The sequence below is a fragment of the Callorhinus ursinus genome, unplaced genomic scaffold (assembly GCF_003265705.2).
Source record: "Callorhinus ursinus isolate GAN/ISIS: 27379988/994484 unplaced genomic scaffold, GSC_fseal_2.0 scaffold8, whole genome shotgun sequence".
In the NCBI taxonomy this organism is placed as follows: Eukaryota; Metazoa; Chordata; class Mammalia; order Carnivora; family Otariidae; genus Callorhinus; species Callorhinus ursinus.
In genome coordinates this window covers 36,080,220-36,103,366 of record NW_027397070.1, presented here as the reverse complement: position 1 = coordinate 36,103,366, position 23,147 = coordinate 36,080,220, and the positions used below count along the sequence as shown (strand labels likewise).

Below are 23,147 nucleotides of genomic sequence, written 5' to 3'. Positions count from 1 at the left end.
TCTGAACTCTAGTTCTGACATGTTATTTATATCCATACTGATTAGGTCCCTGGCAGTCAGTACTGCCTCCTATTCTCTTTTTTGAGGTGATTTTTTCCATCTTGTCATTCACTCACAGTTCTGGAGGCTAGGAAGTCCAACATAAAGATGCTGGCAGATTTGGTATCTGGTGAGGGCCTACCTACTGGCTCATAGATGGCCTGTCTTCTCACTATGTCCTCACATGACAGAAGGTGTGTTTAACTTTTAAAAATGCAGTGATTCTGGCCACTAGAAAGTATGCCCTAGCAGCATTCCAAACCATATAGGTTATAATATTAATCCTCTGTTTCAAAAAATGAAAGGGGAGTAAGGGAGAAGAGTTTTAAAAAATGTTGTCATTCCTTAGCCCACAGGATGATTTATATTTCATTTGAATTCTAAATTTTCTACAAAGAATATATTTTAATTCTATAATAAGAAAAAACTATAATAGCATGAAATTTTTGATACAAGTTGCATATTTAATGAGATGTTATCTCCTGAAAGGATGTTTTCCACTCTTTGTATTTCCTTAGACATAATTTTTACTGCAGTAAATAACAAGCAGTAGTAAATACAGGCATAGTGATAGATTTTGCAACTGATATTTACAACAAAGAGAAATAAATGAAATTTTTATAACTAGGGGAATAAAATCAGGAAAAGCAATATAAACAAAGGGAATTAACATGCTAGAAAAATAATATCTTGGATTTAAAATGAAACTTAAAAGTCATTTGCTTATCCTAATTTTTTATGCTCTATGGCACCCTGACATATAGTGACATATAGTCACTTAAGTTCTGCTTGAATGCTTTCAATTACATGGCATTCACTATTATTTATATTGGTATAACTTATGGCTACCACTATCTACCTATTACCAGTCACTTTTTGGGTTGTGACAAATTTTTGCTTTACAATCTTGCCTCTTTTCGATCTCACAGTCTGAATTTGCAAATCCCTTCCCAATATGAGTCTAATGAAAAGGATGCAGATGCATGATGTTCTTTTTAAAAGTTTCACATTATTTATTTTTGCTCAAAATATAAAAATTTCTACCTGTGACCCTAATATAGTATTTAAAACCCCATATTTTCAATGTTAGGTACTATTCTAATATTCCTACTCATTCATTGCCAGGTAATTTTCTTCTTATATGAAGAACTTATTTTCTTTTTATGTCTCTTGAAAGTTCTGTCTCTACCACTCCTACTTCTTTTTTTTCCCCAAGAGTTCACCTTTTTATTGAACAGGTTACAGAAGAAGTGTGGTCAAAAGGACCAAAGCCCATGTCATCGTCAGATTTCTCAGATTCTTCTTTCTTCACTTCTACCTCCTCAGCTGGGGCAGCAATGGTGGAGGAAATAGGACCTCCTGCTGGTGCAGCACCAGCTACCAGGGCAAATCCACCAGCCCCAATATTGCAGATGAGGTTCCTGATGTTGACATCGGTTGACATTGGCCAGGGACTTCTCAGACAAGCTCAGCCAGAAAGGGTCAACATTTACACCAGGTGATTTAATGAAGGCATTCATCTTATCTTCCCTGACCTGCATCACCTCAGCATCATGCACGATGATGGTCAAGTAGATGCAGGTGAGCACTGAGATGGAGGCCATTGTACAGGCAGGTGCTGGGCTGGTGCTGCTGGCACTGGATGCTGGTATAGGATGAAGTGAGGGCCTCACCCTATCATGGCCTTAGCTTCCTTAGAAGGACCAAGTACCTTAGCAGCAGCTGAGAGAAGTCTGTCTCCATTTTAAAAGTTGACTTCCTTAATTCTCTAAGTTATTTATTTGTCTTTGTACCATTTTTTTTTAATTATCCTCAATGACATTAGTTTCAACTTTCTTTATTCTGTTATTGTATAGCTATATCACAATACAGGACAAAAGTACTTATTTTAATTTTTTCTTTCTACAGAATTCTGAATTATTCAGATAGCTCTTATGTTACAAAGCTAGTTCTATTATGTTTCATGTACTCTTAAAACATAGTCGGAAGGTTCCAAGTCTTATATAAATTTAGATCACCTAGTGCTTAACAGAGAGCCTTCTAACTCTCAGGTCTGTCTCTACATAGGGTATGCAGGGAAGCATACTATATCCATAATAATCAGAAATAGGTATATACGATAATCAGAAATTTATACTGAATCTAGCAGATTAGAACTGTTTATTTTCTTGAACATTTAAAAAGCCTCATTATAAGCAAGACTACCACTCCTGATGTTGTTTTCATCATCTAACTCTTGAACTAGTTAATAATTCTTCCAGAAGTGAGCTTTTTGCTGCTGCTGCTGCTAATTTCTTGGGACTACTGAAAAAGTGTTGAACAAAGAAGCAAGTATTTTAGGAAGGAAAAGAATGTTAAGTGAAAGAGTGACTATAAAACTATGGAAAGGATAAGGAAATTTGAGTCACAGTCATACACCAGAGTACAAGATTGATCTTCTTGCCGAACTAATGCTCTGTACATCTTGTGCAATTACAGTTCTTTCATATAAATAGGATCATTTTTGGTATATGCCAAGAAGGATGCTAATCTATGCTTTTTCTTATAATGGTGTATTTTCTCTTAAAAGACAAATACAAAATTACTTATCTTCATTTTTCATGCATCATCACACAAATATAGGCACTCTGGTTTTAATTAGTAATTCATATAAAATACAAGTTGAGCCTAAAGAATCTCAGTGTAGATGATTTGTCATTTATGATGTAAACTCCAAAAGCCACCCATGACTTCTCCTGATGGATTTTACCACAGTTTTGGGAGAATAGAGCATTCATCTGCTCTAATTAAAGATTTTATACTCAGCCTTTTTCCACACAGCAAATATTTAAAATTTCAAATAGCCATAAAATGTAAATTTTGGTTAGATAAGTCTCCTTCCTTTTAAATAAATCAGTGAGGAAAAAAATATACCTAAATGAATATTACATAGCAAATTAAAAATATGTAAATTTGGAAAATGCATTAATGGCACTGCTTGTGTAATTGACATAAAGGCAAAGTATACAGGACAGTATATAGTTTTTGAAGTCACACATATCTGATTCAAACTCCAGGTGTCTCATTTTCTAGATGTGTGATCTCATGCAACTTATTTAGTCTCTGCTTCATTCTCCTTGTCTCTAAAGTGGGGACAATAATATCTATTTTTTTTCACATTGTAAATAAGAACACGAATATGAAATACTTAGCTTAGCGCCTGACATATATCATTTTATCATTATCATTAGTGTTGAATATGGTTTCTCTCCAATTCAACTTCTATTGTAAGGTCTAGCCAGAGCATTTAGGGAAGTAGACAAACAAAAACACTCAAATTGGAAAGGAAGAAGTAAAATGATTTTTGTTCACAGATGACATAATTTTATATATAGAAACCCTAAATAGTCCACAAAAAATGTTAGAGTTATTAAACACATTCAGAAAAATTCTAAGTTATAAAATCAGCAGGCAAAAATCAGTTGCATTTCTATATACTAATGATGAGAAATCTGAAGAGGAAATAAAGAAAATAATTCCATTTAAAGAGTATTAAAAAGAATAAAGTATTTAGGAACAAACTTAACCAGGATAGAAAAGACTTGTACACTGTAAACTACAAAACATTCTTGTAATACATTAAAGAAGACATGAATAAATGAAAAGACATCCCACATTTATGGACTAGAAGCCTTTATATTAAGATGACAATACTACCCAAAGCCATCTACAGATTTAATGTAATCTCTATCAAAATCTCAACAATGATTCTGCATAAATAGAAAAAATCTAACCTTGAACTCATATGGAATTTCAAGAGACCCCAAATAGCCAAAATAATTTGGAGAAAAAGGAATAAAGTTGAAAAAGTCACACTTCTTGACTTCAGATTTTATTACAAAGCTACAATAATTAAAACAGTGTGGTACTAGCATGAGAACAGATATATAGACAAACGGAATCAAACAGAGTCCAGAAATAAATTATCTCATATATGGTTAATTATTTTTGACAAGAGTGCCAAGATCATTAATAAAGAAAGGACAGTCTTTTCAATAAGTGGTGCTGGAAAACTGGATATCCATATGTAAAAGAATGAAATTGGACCCTTACACCATATACAAAGATTAACTCAAAACAGATAACGGATCTCAATGTAAGAACTAAAATTATAATAATTTTAGAGGAAAATAAACATGACAGTTGATTTGTCAATGATATGAATATGACACCAAAGTACAGGCAACAAAAGGAAAAAAGATAAATTGGGCTTAATCACAATTTTAGTCTTTTTCCAGTAAAAGATACCATCAAGAGGGGCAACCCTCAGAATGAGAGAAAGTATTTGCAAAACATATATCTGGTAAGGGATTAATATCCAGAATATATAAAGAACTACTATAACTCAGCTACCACTAAAAGACAATTTTTTTAAAGACAATTTTTATTTTTATTTTTATTTTAAGATTTTATTTATTCATTTGAGACAGAGAGAGAGAGAGCATGAGCAGAGCGAGAGGCAGAGGGAGAAGCAGACTCCCTGCTGAGCCAGAAGCCTGATGTGGGGCTTGGTCCCTGGGATCATGACCTGAGCCAAAGGCAGATGCTTAACCATCTGAGCCACCCAGGTGCCCCTAAAGACAATTTTTTTTTAAAGATTTTATTTATTTGTTTGACAGAGACAATGAGAGAAGGAACACAAGCAGGGGGAATGGGAGAGGGAGAAACAGGCTCCCCGCTGAGCAAGGAACCCGATGCGGGGCCCGATCCCAGGACCCTGGGATCATGACCTGAGCCGAAGGCAGATGCTTAACTGACTGAGCCACCCAGGCGCCCCTAAAGACAATTTTTAAAATGCATAAAGGACTTGAATAGACATTTCTCCAAAAAGTATATGCAAATGACCAACGAACACAGGGAAATATCTCAACATTGTTAGCCATTAGGTAAATTAAAATTAAAATCACAATGAGATACCACTTCTTCACATTCATCAGAATACTATAAAAAATAGGAAAAATAACAAATGTCAGTGAGCATGTTGGAGAAATTGGAACCCTTGTGCATCACTTGTGGGAATATAAGAGGGTATGGCCACTATGTAAAACAGTTTGGTGGTTCATTATAAAGCTAAACATAAAATTACTATAGTAATTTTGCTGATACAGCAATTCTACTTCTCATTATATATCTAAAAGCATTATTCAAATAAATACTTGTATACCAAAGTACACAGCAGCATTATTCACAATAGCCAACAGATTGGAAACAACCTAAATGTCCATAACAGATGAACAAACAAAATTGGTACATATAAATAACGGAATGTAATTCAGCCCTAAAAGGAATGAAATTCTGATACATGCTCTAACTTGGATGAGCCTTGAAAACATTTTTCTAAGTGAAATAAGCTAGACACCAAAGGACAGATATTGTATGATCCCATGTATATGAGGTACCGAAAATTAGCAAATTTTAGAAACATAAAGTAAAATAGATGTTACCAGGGTCTGTGGGCATGGGAGAATGGAGAGTTAATGTCTTATGGGTACAGAGACCTTGTTTGGAACGATGAAAAAGTTTTGGAGATAGATGGTGGTGATTGCTGCATAACACTGTGAATGTACCTAATGCTAGTAAATTGTATACTTAAAATTGGTTAAAATGGTTAAGTGTTATGTATATTTTATCACAATAAAGTTTTTTTAAGTAAAAAAATGCAAAAAGATATCACATATATACACTAATCAATACAAAACTGGAGTGGATATATTCTGAGAAAAAAAAAATTGTATCAGATCAAGTAAAATTACCAGGGGTAAAGAGGGAAATTGCATATAATCAAAAGGTCAAGTCAGCAAGAAGACACAACAATCCTAAATGTGTTTGCTTATAGTACATACCAGTAGAATTTCAAACTAGATGAAGCAAAAACTCATAGAACTGAAAGGCAAAATGAACAAACCCACAATTATAGTTGGAGAATTCAAAACCCCTTTCTCAGTAATCAATAGAAAGTCAGTAAGTACATAGAAAAATCAACACCAGTAACCAACTAATATACATTTTGAAAACACCACCACTGAAAAACAGAATACAAGTATTTTCAAATGCTATAGATCATTTACCAAAATAGGTTGTACCTTATATCAAAAACTATATCTTAAAACAGAACTACCATATCATAAAACAAATATTACCAAATTAAAATCATTGAAATCATATAAATTGTATTCTCTGATCACAATGGATGTCAGGGACACCTGGGTGGCTCAGTTGGTTAAGTGGCTCCTTCGGCCCAGGTCATCATCCCAGGGTCCTGGGATTGAGTCCCACATCGGGCTCCTTGCTCAACAGGGAGCCTGCTTCTCCCTCTCTCTCTCTCTGCTTGTGCTCTCTCTGTCAAATAAATAAAATCTTAAACAAAAAAAAACCAATGGGTTTCAACAAGGATTCAATAACAAAAAGATAAGAAAATTTCCACACTTGGAAATTAAACAACACACTTATAAATAGCACATGGATCAAAAAGGAAGTCAAAGAGAAAATTAGAAAATATTTGGAACTGAATGAAAATGAAGTCCAAATAAATAAAAGTTTGTGGGATATAACTAAGGCAGTGCTTAGAGATAAATTTACATCTTTAAGTGGTTATATTAGTAAAGAAGAAAGATCTCAAATGAATGATCTACATTTTCACCTCAAGAACTAAAAAAATAGAAATAACTCTAGATGGAAAAATAAAAATAAAAATCATAATTAATCAAACTGAAAGAGAAAAAAATACAGATCAATGAAACTCAAAGATAATTCTTTGAAAACATCAGTAATATTGACAAACTTCTACCAAGACAAATAAATAATAGACAAGTATTTCTCTTCAATTCAAACACAGAAATCTTCAATAATATACTAGCCAATCTAAACTAATAACATATAGAAAAAATAGTACAACATAACCAAGTGATGTTCATGCCAGGAATGCAAGGTTGGCTAAATACTGAAAATCAGTCTATGTAATCCACCATATTAACATAATGAAAAAAAATCATATAATCCTATCAATTGATGCAGGAAAAGAATCTGACAAAATTCAACATCCATTCATCATAAAAATACATCATCTAGGAAGAAGAGGGCATATCCTTAATCTGATAAACAGCATCCACAAAAACCTACCTCAAATATCACTTAATGGTTGGAAACTGAATGTGTTCACTCCAATGTTGTGAATAAGGCAAACCATCTTACCTTCACCATTCCTATTCAACATTATACTATAAGCCATATCTAGTGCAATAAGGCAAAGGAGAAATAAAAGGCATTTATGATCTCAGAAAGAAAGAAATATAACTGGTTCTCATTCTGGATTACAGATTGTCTAAATGAAAATGACCATGGAATCTGCCAAAAAGTTCCTAGAACTAATACATGAGTTTAAGAAGGCTATAGGGCCCAAGGTCAACACACAAATATCATACTTCTATATACTAGCAATGAACAAATAGAAACTGAAATTTTTTTAAAAAATGTTATTTACAATAGCACTTAAAATTAAAATATTTGAGTATAAATCTAACAAAATAAGTTCAGGCTTTTTATGCATAACTTTACAAATTACTAATGAAACAATTCCAAGAAGATCTAAGTGTGAGTAAGGTATACCATGTCTTGGATTGAAATACTCAAAATATTCAAGATGATTCTTTGTCCATGTGCCTCAATAAAGCTGCCTTATAAGGCAACCTTTGTTTTACAAAACATCTCCTTCCACCTATCTAATGGCCTCTGTCCCCTTTTGCATCCTCAGACCCTCCCCTGTCCTTAGCTCATATAAGCTTCATTTTGCCTCATTGTCTTTGGATTTTCATGTCTGTGTGGACACTCCATATGTACCCTACTAAAATGTGATTTTCTCCTGATAATCCATCTCATGTCAATTAGATTCTAAATCTAATCTAATTGAGAAGGACCTTAAAGGGCAGAGAAAGGTCCTCCTCACTGACACTACTCTTGGTTGGGGAGTTGGAAAACAGCCTCCTTTAGGCCAGTAAAAATGGAACATCAGCTTCTGTTGGTTCACCACCAACAGGGGAATCAAAGTGCTGTCTGTTTCTGCTTGGCTGGGGGGCATGGTGAAAGATCAGTTTCCCACTTGGCCTTCCTGAAATCATAGTGGGTGGGGGTGAAGTTCTTCCACTGGTGTTTGATTGGGATAGAGTGGGATATTGCAAATAGGTTTATTCTTGTTGGACCACCCTTTCACTGGCCCTTAGCCTAGAGTGAAGGCTTTAATTGAAGTCCTTTCTTCTTCTTCTTCTTCTTCTTTTTTTTTTTAACTGTGCTTGTTGGCTTCAGAATTGGAAGCTTCTGCAGCATGCTGTCTAGAGATATATGGAGAGCAATGAGAAAACTGAGGAACCTACCACTGTGTTGTTCCTCAACTGCCCAAATGGTTAAGCTGTTCACCTTCTTGTTTCTACCCTTCAGTCTTCCTTGACTTGCTGTTGTATCATCCTGTCTATTCTTCAGTTGTCCCAATTGATTTTTGATACAGTGATCAAGGAATTCAATGGTGCAGTACAATAAAAATTCAACCATTTTCAACAAATGGGTTTTGAATATGATATACATTTAAAAACAAAGTAAACTTCAACTCCTATGTCTTGCATATAAAATTTTTTTTTGAGAAAGACTACAGACCTAAAAATTCAAATTCATTAAAAATAAAATTAAAATTAAAGTTAAAATTATAAATCTTCTTGATGAAAACATGAGAATATCTTTGTGACCTGGGGTTAGGCAAAGATATCTAAAGCAGACACAGAAAACAACAGCCATAAAAGAAAAAATCATAAGATATAATTAAAACCTCATCAAAATACAACTTTAAGAAAATGAACAGGCAAATATTCATAAAACATATATCTGATGAAAGATTTATATTCAGAATACACAAAGAATTCCTAAAACTCAAGAATAGACAACAATCTAGTTTTAAAAACATATAAAGGACTTGGATAGACACATTGCAAAAGATGATACATGAATGCCCAATATGTAGATGCAAGCATACTTAACACCATTAGTTTTCAGGAAATCAGATATCAAAACAATAACGAGATGCCATTTAAAATCACTGGAATGGCTAAAATCAAAAAGGCTGTCAGTACCAAACTTTGGTAAGATTGGACAACTGCTGAAATTCTCACATGTTATTAGTGGGAGAGTCAAAAGTTAAAAGAAATTCTACAGTTTGAAAATTCCTTACAAATTTAAATATATACCTATCCTATGATCCAACAATTTCACTGCTAGGTATTTACCGAAGAGAAATAAAACATGTCAGGAAGGATACTTGTACAAGAATGTTCTGTCAACTTTATTCACAGTAGCAATAAAACTGGAAACCATGTAAATATTCATCAGCAGTAAAATAATCAAACTTTTGTATAATCGAACAATGGATGACTTCTTAACAACAACAACAAAAACACACACAACATGCAAGAATCTTATAAGCATTATGCCAAAGGAAGTAAGCCAAAGAAAGTAAGACTGTGTATTGTGTGATTCCATTTATATGAAACCCTAGGATAGGCAAAACAAATCAGAAAAGCAGTTGCTTTTGGTGAAGATAAATCAGAAGGGAAAGCACAAAAAATTTTTCTGAGGTAATGAAAATGTGCTATATTTTGACATGAGTTACCCAGGTGTCTGCCTTCCTCAAATTCCAAGATTTGTACACTTAAGACCTGGACATTTTATTGTATATAAATTTTATTTCCAAAGAAGTAAATTTTGTAATTAAATTTTGAAATAGAAAATTTAAAACTGCTAGGACAATGGGTTGGAAGTTCCTGTTTAAACTTCTTGAGGTAAGTTTAAGTCAAAAGAAGAACATGCCACTAATTTTGACAATGGGAAAAATACCTATTAATTTCTTTCCTTCAAAAAGTGGTCTGGGAAGAAAATGTGAATAGATTAAAAGGGATATATGCTAAGAGAAATAAGCATTTACCTCTCAGATTTGTGTGAAGATGATCTTTCTAACCTGAACAAGATCCCCTAGTCTGACAATTCTGTTGCCAATGAGATCAAAGTGCCATCAAAGCTTGGAAGAGAACCATTGACTAGATGTGGAGTATGGTCCAAAAAAAGACTAAAGAACATTGGCCCATTTCCTCCAGAGCTACTTTCAAATATACTTCATGTATTCATTTTCATTTGGACATAGAAAAGCCATATACTGCTCATGGTCTATATCAAAATTCTCCCTTTATTACACTGAATAACAATGAAAAAACAAAAGGACTTTTACTTAGGCTACATTTTCTTCATTAGATAAAAGAATTTCCTACAACAAAAAGCTATTGAATACTTCTTTGGGATAATAAAAAATTCATGGAATCTCCATTGTCTCAAATAGGATAATTATTTAGCTGTGATAATACCTCAAGCTTTGGGATGGGCTAGATAATCTCCCAAAGGATATTTTAGCACTGAAATTCTCAAGCATTGTTTTTTATGTTTTCAATGCTCATAAATATTTGTTGTGATACCCAAAATTTCAATTCAGCAGAGTTTTCTTTTTTTTCTGTTTTGTACTTTGAAGCATAAATGCAAAGATTCATTGTCAGAGTATCACTTAAGAACAAATAGCATACTATGAAGGCCATGGCACAATATTTTAAGGACTAGTTGATTTTGTGACATTACTTTTAGCCGTTCTGATTATATACATTTCCCTCTAGTCCAAATCAAAAACTGAATCTTGAGTAAATATTTGAAATAACTATCAAAATGTGGTACATGGAGCACTTTTATCCTCTAAATGTACTACTAGTGAATTTTACCCTCCAAATGTGCTACTAGAAAGTTGAAGACAAATGTGGGCTGTCCCTGAAGGTTTTTTGTTATGTTTTACATTTTTTTGTTCTTACAAAATTAGGACTTGAGCTAACTAATGATAATAATACTGCATTTGATGATACTGAAGTTCAACTTTCTATCATATTCCCATTAAATGTGACAGTTCTAATCAATTCTTTGTTTTTATGAAACATGCAGTTCTCATAAGGATGAACTTAACTGGAATCATTATAACACTGCTAATAATCATTATGGAACCTGCCATAACCTCTTATAGTTGTTACATTATAGCTAACACACTGAACCACAATCATCTGATAGATCATGAGTAATAAAAATTACATGGTAGGTATAGCTATTATTATTACTATTATTATTTTGCTTTTGGGAGAATCTATTTTGCAATATACAAAGTTTATTAGAATGTGAGCTTACAGTGGCAATGTACTATTCCATGGGCTTAAAATGCTATCACCTCAAGGATCCTCAGAAATGTAAATTCTAGAACATTCTTAAATATAATATTTTACTTTTTAAATATATGAAAGCAAACTTTTTATGATAGAGCATTGTTGCTTAGAAGGATCTAGATTATAGCAGCAGATTTCATGTCAAGTTTTAGTCTGGCCCACAGCCTAAGACTTTGCTTCAGAAAGTGCTGGAGGGAGTGAGAGAAAGATGTGAAAACCAGGCTTCACTAAGTCCTAAAACTGACATTCCCTTCACCTGCCAGGAGCTTCAATTTCTGCCTGGGGTGACTTTGGTTTTCAGGATGAATAAACGCAGAGTGTTTCTTGTCAGTGATAGAAGAACACTGTTTACAGGATTTCTTCCACTTCTTATTTATTTTGTTTTGAATGCCAAAAGATGAGTTAAGTTGTGTATTCTAGGTTTTAGGCATGAAAGTAGCTATTGGAGGAAACTACTAGCATAAGGTTTCTTTCCTATGCAGCAAATCCAGAATTCTATCAACCTATATTTAAACCAGTGATATAATAGTCAACTGATGATAATTCTTTAAATGATTGCGAGAAGTTAGATTTTTTTCAAGTTGTAATGCATGTAAATGTATAATAATTACAGCAATGATACAAGGTAAATACAGTAGAAATAAAATAACATAGTAAACTGTATTTATAATCACTTCAAAGTTCTAACTAGAATGAGAATGATGGAATGTAAAACCTAAATTCACTCTTGCAGCTATCTTTTCGGAGAACAGAACTCTGAGCTCGAGTAAACCCACCTGATGTGAGGTGCTTTTAATGAGATCTAGCCACAGAGTATGTCACTACCAAAGAGGGCGTCTGAAAAAAAAAAAAAAAAAAAAAGAGAAAAACCTCCCGCAGAGCTTATCTTTCAGGATTGTTCTTCTGAAGAGGCCTGGAAAATAGTCCAAACTTTCTCCTTTGAGACAAAAACATGGCATATTCTGTTTGGGAAAACAGCATATGGCCTTAACATGATTTTCAACTCAATTCAACACTCACTGAGTACTATTCTCTGTCAGGCACAATGCCAAAATCTGGGTCCCAAATATGAATATGGTGTAATTCTTGGGCTTAAAAAATTCAGTCAATTATGGTAGATAAAACCTTTAGTACTAACTATAAAGTGGTGACCATGTTTGAAAAAAGCAAAAATGCATATTTATGGTATCCCAAATGACTTCATCAGCCATCATTCATTTAAAGACCTTTTCCTATGTTATATTGTTTTTATGTTAATGAAGGATTTATGAGGCTGTGTTAGGGAAAAAAAAGTTAAAGGCATACTTATACAAAGCTAGCAACCTCCTTTCCCAATACCAAATCTAGGAAATATTAGGTCCTGATCAATTATGCAAAAGGAAATTGACAGGAAACAGTATGAAGCGTAGATGTGAATAATATAAAGTAACTCCAGGAGATGGAAATGGAGCAGATTATTCAGACTTCAAATGGAACTGCTAGCAAAGATGGCTCTGGTCTCTTGCCATTTCCTTTAGAGCTAGAAAGAACATGATGATTTTAAGTATTGGAAGAATAAATTGCTTGTATATAGATTTCTCCTTTTCATCCTTAGATTGGATAAAAGGAAAACTACTGCCAACTGAAAGAAGGTTTTAGAATGTCAGACTTCCTGTTATCTTTTACCTCTCCAATCTTGTCACGTGTGACTTTCACTAACCATTCTTCTTCCAAACCCTTGATTCAGGCAGTTTTTCTGGACCCTTGTTCTGAAATCCGATACAACATACAACATTTATTTTTCATTTTTAAAATAAATTGACTTATCGGGAGTCTTCCTAAATGAAGCATACCAAGAAGAGAATTCTACAGAAAAGACATTCTGGATTTCTAAATGGGCAGCAAGGAGAATGTCATTTGAAATAATTAAAAGTAAAATTTCCTATAGCAAACCTATCTTGTAGATCAGAGTATGAAGATAACTTTTGCTGGTTTTTGTGTCAACTGTGACTTGACGCAGACATTTATTCCCTTTGAGGACTCAGGGTTGCTGATCAAGTTACGAGTTTAAATGTATAAACATTCTGACAGAAGATAAAAGTCACTGCTCCTATTATCCAGATGATGGACTCCAAATTCAACCTTATTTGGAAACAGAATTTTGGCAGATGCAATCAGGTAAGATGCAGTCATACTGGATTCGAGTGGATCCTAAATCCAATGACTAGTGTCCTCAGACTAACAGGAGAGGACACAGAGATTTACATAGAGGGAGAACACCAGGTGAAGACCGAGGCAGAGATTGGAAGGATACCTGTACAAGCCAGAATAAATGCTGAGGATTACCGGCAATCACCAGAAGCTGGGGGAGAGGCCTGGAACAGATTCTTCCTCAGATCCTTCAGAAGGAACCAATCCCACTGACACCTTAATTTTAGATTTCTAGCCTCCAGAGCTGTGAGAGAATAAATTTCTGTTGTTTTAAGCCACCCAGTTGGTAGTATTTTGTTACATCAGCCCTATAAAACTAATACAGTCCCCAATTATTTTTATAACCCCAATCCCCCAAGCCTCATTAACATCTCGGTAGGTAAATTGTCACACATGTAGTAATAACCCACATTTAATTGGGACTTGCTCACACTTTCTGAAGCAAGATACCCAGGCCTTTTGAAAATATTTTTCCTTCTCAAAATCAAAACCTTATAGTTCTGGCTATCTCCAGGGAGTTTTTCAGATATGCACAAGTAAGTCTGTTCCTGGTAGATCTTTCCATGGCTCCTGTGGATATCACCCTCTGCCTGGTACTGTCACTGAAAATCCTAAGAACACAAGATTCCAGATCCTCAGGGGGTCTGTGACACAAGAGGGAGGTAAGCCTTTGAAAACTGTGTTACATTGAGATAAAAAGGTCCTAAAATATTAGTTTAGTAAAACAGCTTTTTAAAATTTTAATTATGCCTTTCTATATCCCTAGAATCTGGGCAAGGGGCTGTGAAGAAAATGAGGAAATTCAAGTAATGTCCATTATCCTGAACCTATAACTGCCTGTCCATCAGTTAAGGAACTGAACCTGGGTCAGCGCATCATTTTTCTCTTGGGATAAACTCCCTTAGATTTTTCAATCTCCTAGAAAATGGACCTGGGTCAGTGTACCTGCCAACTCAGGCCTGTCCAAATTTTAAAGATGGATGAAGAAGATGAAATCCCCACCTCAGGTATGGGTGATTCTAGAGTAAATTTAACTTTTCCTTTCCTCAAAAGCAAGTGTTTTCCGGAACTCTGTATTATTTTCATGTTTTCTCCTCTCATGAGCTTCTGTAGAAATTCTGATATAATATTGTGGCAGTTTTTTGTACCTGCCCTTCCCTCCCTTCGAAAAAAATAAAAAGTTGAGTAACCAGGGAAAAAAGTAGGGCTGCTCTTAAAAAAAAAAAGTAGCAGCCATTATTATAAAATCATATATTACCCCAGCTACAAGCCCAGGTGCTGACACTCACATCAGCCACTCCTCTGCTCCTCCACAGCAAGCATGAGAACTACTGTTACCGACCAGGAAACAGTTCTTGTGCAATAGTCAATCTTGCTGATTTGTTCTCTTACTAGGTAGTGCTAGACATGGTGGAAAAGATGCCAAACAGATCACAGATCTGTTTTTATTATGTACTTCATAATTTTAACAAACCGATCTCAGCATTATAACAGTTGGGGAGAACGGACTGTATGTAGTCATGGTAGGCAACTCTGGGATAGGCCTCAAAGCTTAAGGGTACTCTGGACGAAGCTCTAAGGCTTTGATCCTTCTTTTCAATCCCTACAATATTTGATTCTAACCCTCTGTCTTCTTAACTCCAGACTCTAGGCTCTGTATAGTAATGACCACCTTTGTATTTGGTGTAGTTCTCTGCAGGGTTTGAGTCTCATTTCTCTCTAATGGGCCCACAGAGTTCTTCCAAAAGTTAATGGCACAAGGACTCTCCTTGCCCACACTTGAAAACAAAGTTTGCTTGAGGGTTTTGATACATGTCTTCCATTGCTACTTCTATCCTCATTCCACATCTTGGGGTTTTTTTCCCCCATATTTCTGTATGCCTGAATTCTTATTTTCTCTCTAGCCCCTTGGACTCATCTAGAAGAACTGCCTGACTAGTTTTCTTTTTCCCCCAGGCATAGCTCACTGGCTCCACATACTGCAGCTAAGAGACAATGGAATACACAACCTTTAGGCTTACCTATGGTTCCTAAGGCCCAGGTTTCCCTTAAATGGGAGGTGGGGAAAGATCAGGAGAAATGGCGCCTTGGAAATGAGAAGAGGACATTTTTATAATTTATTGTTTCCTATAGAGTTAGATTTGCCATTTACTAAGTCTTGCTGATTGGCTAGAAAAACATAAACGTAGGGGATAAAAGTCTCTGCATATTTAATCATACCTTATTCCCAGGCCAAGCACTGGCTTTTCATACAGTTGGGGATCTGATTGCTCAACACAAGGACATAATTACTTTCACTGAAGCAAAGTAAATGATGACAGTTATATGATTAATCATAACTATTTTCATGATTATATTTACTTACTAAGAACTGCTTAAAGAGAGTAGTTTATTAAAACAGGAGCATTAATGATGAAAGGTAGGTAGGATCAAAACAAAGGTTAATTTTCTATTGAAATGTGCCTGGTGCATAAAACAAAATACAAGATTCTTCTTCCTCTTTGTTGAGCAATGGTGGTTGATTTTACCATGGCACTATAGAAGTCATCACATATCAAATGTATTGGATTTTTTTTTTTTTTGGTGGTTTGTCTCCTGGGCTCTGCTTCCTCTATGGCCAGTGCTGGACATCAGCTTATTGCTGGACATTAGCCTTGGAAAATATAGTGGGAAAAGGCTTAAATCAGAAGACTCAGATTCTGCCATATCTCTTCAGTGGCTCTGTACTAGGTCAACTTAGCTGAGCTAAACCACGTTTTTTAGAACTCCTCTGCATGATTCTGGTTTTGTATGGCCCTCGGGAGATATTATGCAGAAGATTTGGAAGATGGAAGTAAGGCAGTTCTGAAGATCGATGCAGGGTACTGGGCAATCTAGCTCACGCACAAGTGCATGTGCTACTGTATGATGACACCAGATTCTCCTGCATAGCCTCGGCATTGAGGTTAGATATGGTAAGAAGCAGACATAAGTCCCAGTTTGTCTTCGTGAGTTCCATTTGCCATTCCATGTCTTCTTCCATCCTTTCAGGTTGCAGTTTGTCCTTGTTCTCATTCACGTCCAGTTTTCTGTCTTGATCTCATGACCCTGAGATCATGACCTGGGCCAAAATTAAGAGTTGGACACTTAACCGACTGAGCCACCCAGGTGCCCCAAAAGACAGCCATTCTTAAGTGATGAATCACTAAATTCTACTCCTGAAATCAATATTACACTATATGTTAACCAACTAGAATTTAAATAAAAACTTGAAGCAAACAAACAAACAAAGACAGCCATTCTTCTTGAGTTTTTCTTCCAGGATTATCTGGAAGTCAATCAAAATCCACAGCTTGTCTGATCTCTCATTTGTCCTAAATAAAGAAAATAAAATCTTTGTACTTGCTAAAAGTGAGGATAAGCACATATAGAAGGTCCTCTCTGCATGGCACATGACTTATAATATGTGATATTTGTTGGATGAATGAATGAATGAATGAATGAATCAATCAATCAGATCATAGTCTGCATATATTGGTTCTTTCTTACATTGTAGAAGCAGCACTTAACTTCTATTAAGTTCCTGCCTCATTTTCTAGGTAGAAACTACCTCTTTTCATAGAATTGCTTTAACTTAGTTTTAGGTAAAGAGTAAAGACAACTGTGCCAAGTGGGGCTCCAGTTAACAAAACAGGCCATAAGGCTAAGAGAAGCTGGTAATAGCAATGTATTTTCTTTATGTTTTACCCTTTATGTAATTAATTATACCTACTAACATTCATCAGTAGCTTCTATTTGCTAATACAAAATACTGAGATAAGAGGCCATACTATACAACCTTGTGCACCTGATGAATTGAAGAATGTGATGAGTGTGAACTAAGAGTATTTTAGAGTGTCATATGACCTCATTGATATGAGGAATTCTTAATCTCAGGAAACAAAATGAGGGTTGCTGGAGTGGTGGGGGATGGGAGGGATGGGGTGGCTGGGTGACAGACACTGGGGAGGGTATGTGCTATGGTGAGCGCTGTGAATTGTGTAAGACTGTTGAATCATAGATCTGTACCTCTGAAACAAATAATACATTATATGTTAAAAAAAAAGAAGATAGTAGGAAGGGAAAAATGAAGGGGGCGAAATCGGAGGGGGAGACAAACCATGAGAGACTATGGACACTGAGGGTTCTAGAGGGGAGGGGGTGGGGGGATGGGTTAGCCTGGTGATGGGTACTAAAGAAGGCACGTATTGAATGGAGCACTGGGTGGGATATGCAAACAATGAATCATGGAACACAACATCAAAAAAAAAAAGAGGGCGCCTGGGTGGCTCAGTTGTTAAGTGTCTGCCTTCGGCTCAAGTCATGATCCCAGGGTCCTGGGATGGAGTCCCACATTGGGCTCCTTGCTCCGTGGGAAGGCTTCTTCTCCCTCTCCCCCTGCTTCTATTCCCTCTCTGCCTGTGTCTCTCCCTGTCAAATAAATGAAATCTTAAAAAAAAAAAAAAAGAAATATACAAAACTTCAAGTAAGGAAAATAATTATATCGTACATGTGCTATTGGTTACTACTGTAATATAGCTATGGATTTATAAAAATACAATCAGACAATGCTAGCAATAAGGATGCATTATTTATGTATTTTTCAGCTTTTGGTTTTAGGATATTTGAAGAAGAGGTCTGGGACAGTTACATAACTCAAATCTGCCCCAAATTTTGTACTTTTGTTAATTTTAAGTCTTTTAATAAATAATTGAATATTTTCACACAAAAAAGAGTATTTTAGAGTTAAGTAACTTTTGAATAAGAAAGATAAAGATCTTCTAAAATGCCAATTCCTCTGACTTAAACTACCTAGATTTTTCTTATTTTATATAGTGTGAGAAAGTCAGAGTCATGGAAGACTTTATTTAGCCCCTAATTAAATGTCCAGGTAGATCTGGGTCTGGCCAATCTTATTAAGCTATCAAGTGAAAATTAAAGTGTGTGCTCATTAAAAGAATAAAATTCAAGACAAGAATCTTCACTTTAAATTCATAGTCTGTGCACCTATTATGATATCAAAATGATGGTGATGGATGATAGGTAGTGAAATTAAGTTGAAAAGTACATTTAACCCAAGAGTTTTATGTAATGACATGCCATTTAAAAACTGTTTTTAAAAACTAAGCAGTACTTCAACTATTTGAATGCTTTATTTTCATATGAAAGCCTGAAACTCTGGTCAGCTTTTCAAATAAAAATGACCAGAAGAAAAAAAGCAAAATTTTTTCTTGATGACCAAGTGTTTTGATAAGCCTTTTCATTTGTATGTTGATGTTTTGTGTTCCCTTAGCAGAAATAAGATCAAGATTATGGGCATTTCACAGCCATCGGGATTGCTTAAAACCTGTTATTATCAAGCAGGCATAATGTCCTCTTTCACCTGTTATAATGAACACATAACTCCAATGAAATATTTACGCTGAGGGATAGATATAATGAAATGACTTCAATTTCAGGTCCTTCATAGGGGCAAGGAAGTCAATTGTGTAAATGGAAACACTCTTCAGAGCAGAAGGTCAGGTTGCTCAAAGATCATATCATTTAGTGTAATTGATTTAAAATATCCCTTGTTTTAAACTGAGGGTTCTAGAGGGGAGGGAGGTGGGGGGATGGGTTAGCCTGGTGATGGGTATTAAAGAGGGCATGTACTGAATGGAGCACTGGGTGTTTTTGTTTGTTTGTTTGTTTGTTTTTTAAAGATTTTATTTATTTGTTTGACAGAGAGAGACACAGCAAGAGAGGGAACACAAGCAGGGGGAGCGGGAGAAGGAGAAGCAGGCTTCCCACCGAGCAGGGAGCTCAATGTGGGGCTCGATTCCAGGACCCTGGGATCATGACCTGAGCCGAAGGCAGACGCTTAACGACTGAGCCACCCAGACGCCCCAAGGAGCACTGGGTGTTATACGCAAACAATGAATCATGGAACACTACATCAAAAACTAATGATGTAATGTACGGTGATTAACATAACATAATAAAAAAAAGGAAAAAAAATATCCCTTGTTTTAAGAGGCAATGGTCAGAAATAGGGACTAACTGAGCAGAAGAGAAAGATTTCACTTACAGGGAAGTTGGACCTTTGGTGTCTGGTCCAAGCTGTTGTTTTAGGAAAGCAGGAAGGCCAAAGAGGAGGTGGTTAAGACACCCATCTACCATGTTATCTGGTGCTTAAAAGCCCATGATACAGCTATTCAAATTAGTACCACAGTACTTTCATCCCAAGGTGAGAATTGGATTCCTGGAGAATTTTTGTAGGAAACTCAGACTTCATGGTTAAGAAACTTAAGACCTTATTTTAAAAGTATGATTAAAATAAGCCAAAGTCAATCATGGCAGTTTTAAAACAGTCCCAAATTCATTGAGAGGTGGGATCCATCTATGTCCTCTCCCCTTAATTTGGGAGAATTTGTGACTACAGGGAAATGATGGCAAGTGGTCACAAAAGGAAATAGAGTTACTGTCTTGCTCACTGGGGGCATGCTTGTACAAGAGCCCTGAGGGGGCCATGCTATGAGGAAGGACTAACAGCCCATAGGCAGAAATCCTAGGGACAAGCCCTGAGACTGCATGAGCGAGGCCTAGCAGGCCACCAGCCACTTCAGCTCCCTGCTCTTCCAGCTCCAGCCACTGTCCAAGTGCAACTTCATGAATTCACCATGGTACTGCAGGTCCTTTGAGAATTCCTGACCCACAGAAATGGTGAGACATGACAAAATGATTGCTGTTATTAAGCCATTACATTTTCAGTTATTTTTTCATACAGTAAGAGAGAATCAGAACAAAATTTGGTGTCTCGAAGTGGACTGTATCTGTAACACAAACCTAAACCGGATTCCAGTTGTAGAATGAATAAGTCACAGGGATGAAAAGTACAGCATAGGAAATAGAGTCAATGGTACTGTAATAGTGTTGTATGGTGACAGATGGCAGCTACACCTGTGGTGAGCAGAGCACAGCACATAGAAAAGTTGAATCACTATGTTGTACACCTGAGATTAATGTAACATTGTGCAACTATCCTCAAAAAAGTTTAAAAAATACTTTTCCTTAACATTAAAGAGATAAATCCAACACACACACACAAAATAAAAATAAAACAGCTGACACTGGCTTTGGGTGAGTGACAGGGGAAACTGAGTAGACTTGAGGAGATGGTAAATGGAACCTGGACAGCCCTCAATGAGGTTGTTCACAAGGGCTTAAAGGAAATTGAGAAAAATGTTATTCGAAGCTGGAGGAAAAGAGATTCATTTCATGTGGTGGCAGAATGTTTAACAAAACTCTTAATTATGGTAATACTGAAAATAGAGAATATACCTCATGAGCTGATGGATCTGGCTAAGGTTTTGGGGCCAAGTACTGGAAGTGTAAGCTCTTTTAACCATGTATGATAGGTCAGAGGCATAGACAGATGAATTATAAAAAGGAATTGCTTGATTTTCAAGTAAAATTTGGAGGAAATATAAAGGATCCAGTGCTTGCTGGGTTCTAAAATAAGATCACTTCTTATTCCCAGTTTCTCCAAATAGCAAAAATAAAATAAAAGACAATGTTCAAATTAAGAAATATCTTCAGGGGAAAGACCTATAAGATTCCTTGTTAAGACATGAGAAAAATTTAACTTTGTGCTGCACAGATCCTTTCAAACAGACCAAAAAAAAAAAAAAAGCCTTCTAAGTATTTTAAGAGCATGCCTGGCAGACACCCCCCCACCCCTGTTAAACAACAGGTCCCTGTGAAACTTAGGAGAATTTTTCCATAAAAGCCCCACAGGGAACACAAGGTAAAAAAGAGGTTATCTCAAAAAGATTTGTGAGTCTGATCTCTATCTAATGAGATCAATTACAAATTAGTACACAGAAAGCCCATATCATTTTTAAAGTAGTTGTATCAGTGTGGACAGAACAGGACAAAGACAATACAAAATGCAAAATAGCATCTGGATCTCTGAATCCCTACAGGCAGGAGAGAGTCTGAGAAAATGACTTAGTTGCATACACAGTCTCCTTTTTTATGGGAAAGGAAGGATAATCACTCAGTGACAGAACCATGTTCACACAAGATGGAACTAAGAACTCTGGAGAATCAATCCCAGGGAGAACTGGCTCCTAATCAAGGAACTAGAAACATGTGCCTGGCTAGGTTTCAAAACTGCTGTGTCTCAGATGGTAGCTACATTTGTGGTGAGCATAGCACAACACAGAGACTTGGCAAATCACTCTGTTGCATGCCTGAGACTACTGTATGTAACACTGTATGTCAACTATACTTCAATTAAAAAAAAATTGCTCTATACCAGCGACTTTTGTGCCTCTCATTTCCACCACCATCCCTTCTGAATAGTTGTGCCACTTCCTCTTTTTAATAGATGTGTGTCTATCCTATGCCTACCCCAACATTGTATACAGGATGTATGGGAGGCAAGTATCTTTTAATCTTAATTTGCACATCTTAAAATTGAGAGGAATGATGCTTGAGGAGATGGGTCCAAGTAAACTAGCCCAGGGAACCTCATGCCTGTCTGTAATGAGTTGCTGGAAACCAGCCCTGAGCCTGATGCTATCATGAGATCAAAGCTGTGGGAACTATTAGGAGAAAGTGACTGTTTTTTGAATGTGGGAATAATGAAAATAATTTTTGGCCAAAGTACAGAATGTGGAGATTTTAAAATATGGCCCCGCATTATTGGACACTGCTCCCACTGAGAAATGGGGTCTATACTCCCTTCCTGTAAATCTTAGAAGTGGTGTGATTAGGACAGAAATGATGTTATGTAACTACGGAGGCTAGTTCATAAAAGGCTTCTGCTTGTTCACCAGTACTTTCACACTGGAGCCCGGAGCTACCATGTAAGCAGTCTAACTGCCTTGAGCTCACCAGAGCTGTGGGGAAGCCTCAATTAACTCACACAACCAGACAACATGGAGAAGGTCTGGGGCCACATGGTGATAGAGAGAGGCCTTGCCAATCCCTTGATGTTCTAACTCTTCACTGTTCCATTTCCAGCCTTGGTCTGACAGCGACTACATGAGAGACCTTGAACTGGGGTCCAGTCCAGGCTCTCCCAAAGTTCTAAGACCAGAGACCACAAGAGATGATGATAACATGATTGTTGATGTTTTATTTAAAATTTTTTTTGAAGATTTTATTTATTTATTTATTTATTTATTTATTTATTTATTTGAGAGAGACAGTAAGAGAGAGAAGCAGGCTCCCTGCTGAGCTGGGAGCCCAATGTGGGGCTCAATCCCAGGACCCTGAGATCAGGACCTGAGCCAAAGGCAGACGCTTAACTGACAGCCATCCAGGCACCCTGACTGTTGATGTTTTAAACCACAAAGTCTTGGGGTAATTTGTTACATGGCAATAAACACAGTCATAGGTCATATAACGTCCTTTTATTTGTCGCCCACTAAAGCACAGAATAACAGCCCATTAAGTGACTATCTATTGCATAATACGTATCTTAAATTTAGAAATGCTAACTTTATCCAATTATTTTTCATTTCTCATACACTGCTCACTGAAACTTTACAGGATTTCCCCCCTACTGTGCTTCAATGTGATGCTGTAAGT

The 23,147-nt window shown here is 36.1% G+C and overlaps 1 pseudogene; it reads right to left on the bottom strand.

Moving 5' to 3' along the window:
• Positions 1-1,258: 1,258 nt before the first annotated feature.
• LOC112821891 (large ribosomal subunit protein P1 pseudogene) lies at positions 1,259-1,643 on the bottom strand (annotated as a pseudogene).
• Between the last annotated feature and the right edge of the window lie 21,504 nt (positions 1,644-23,147).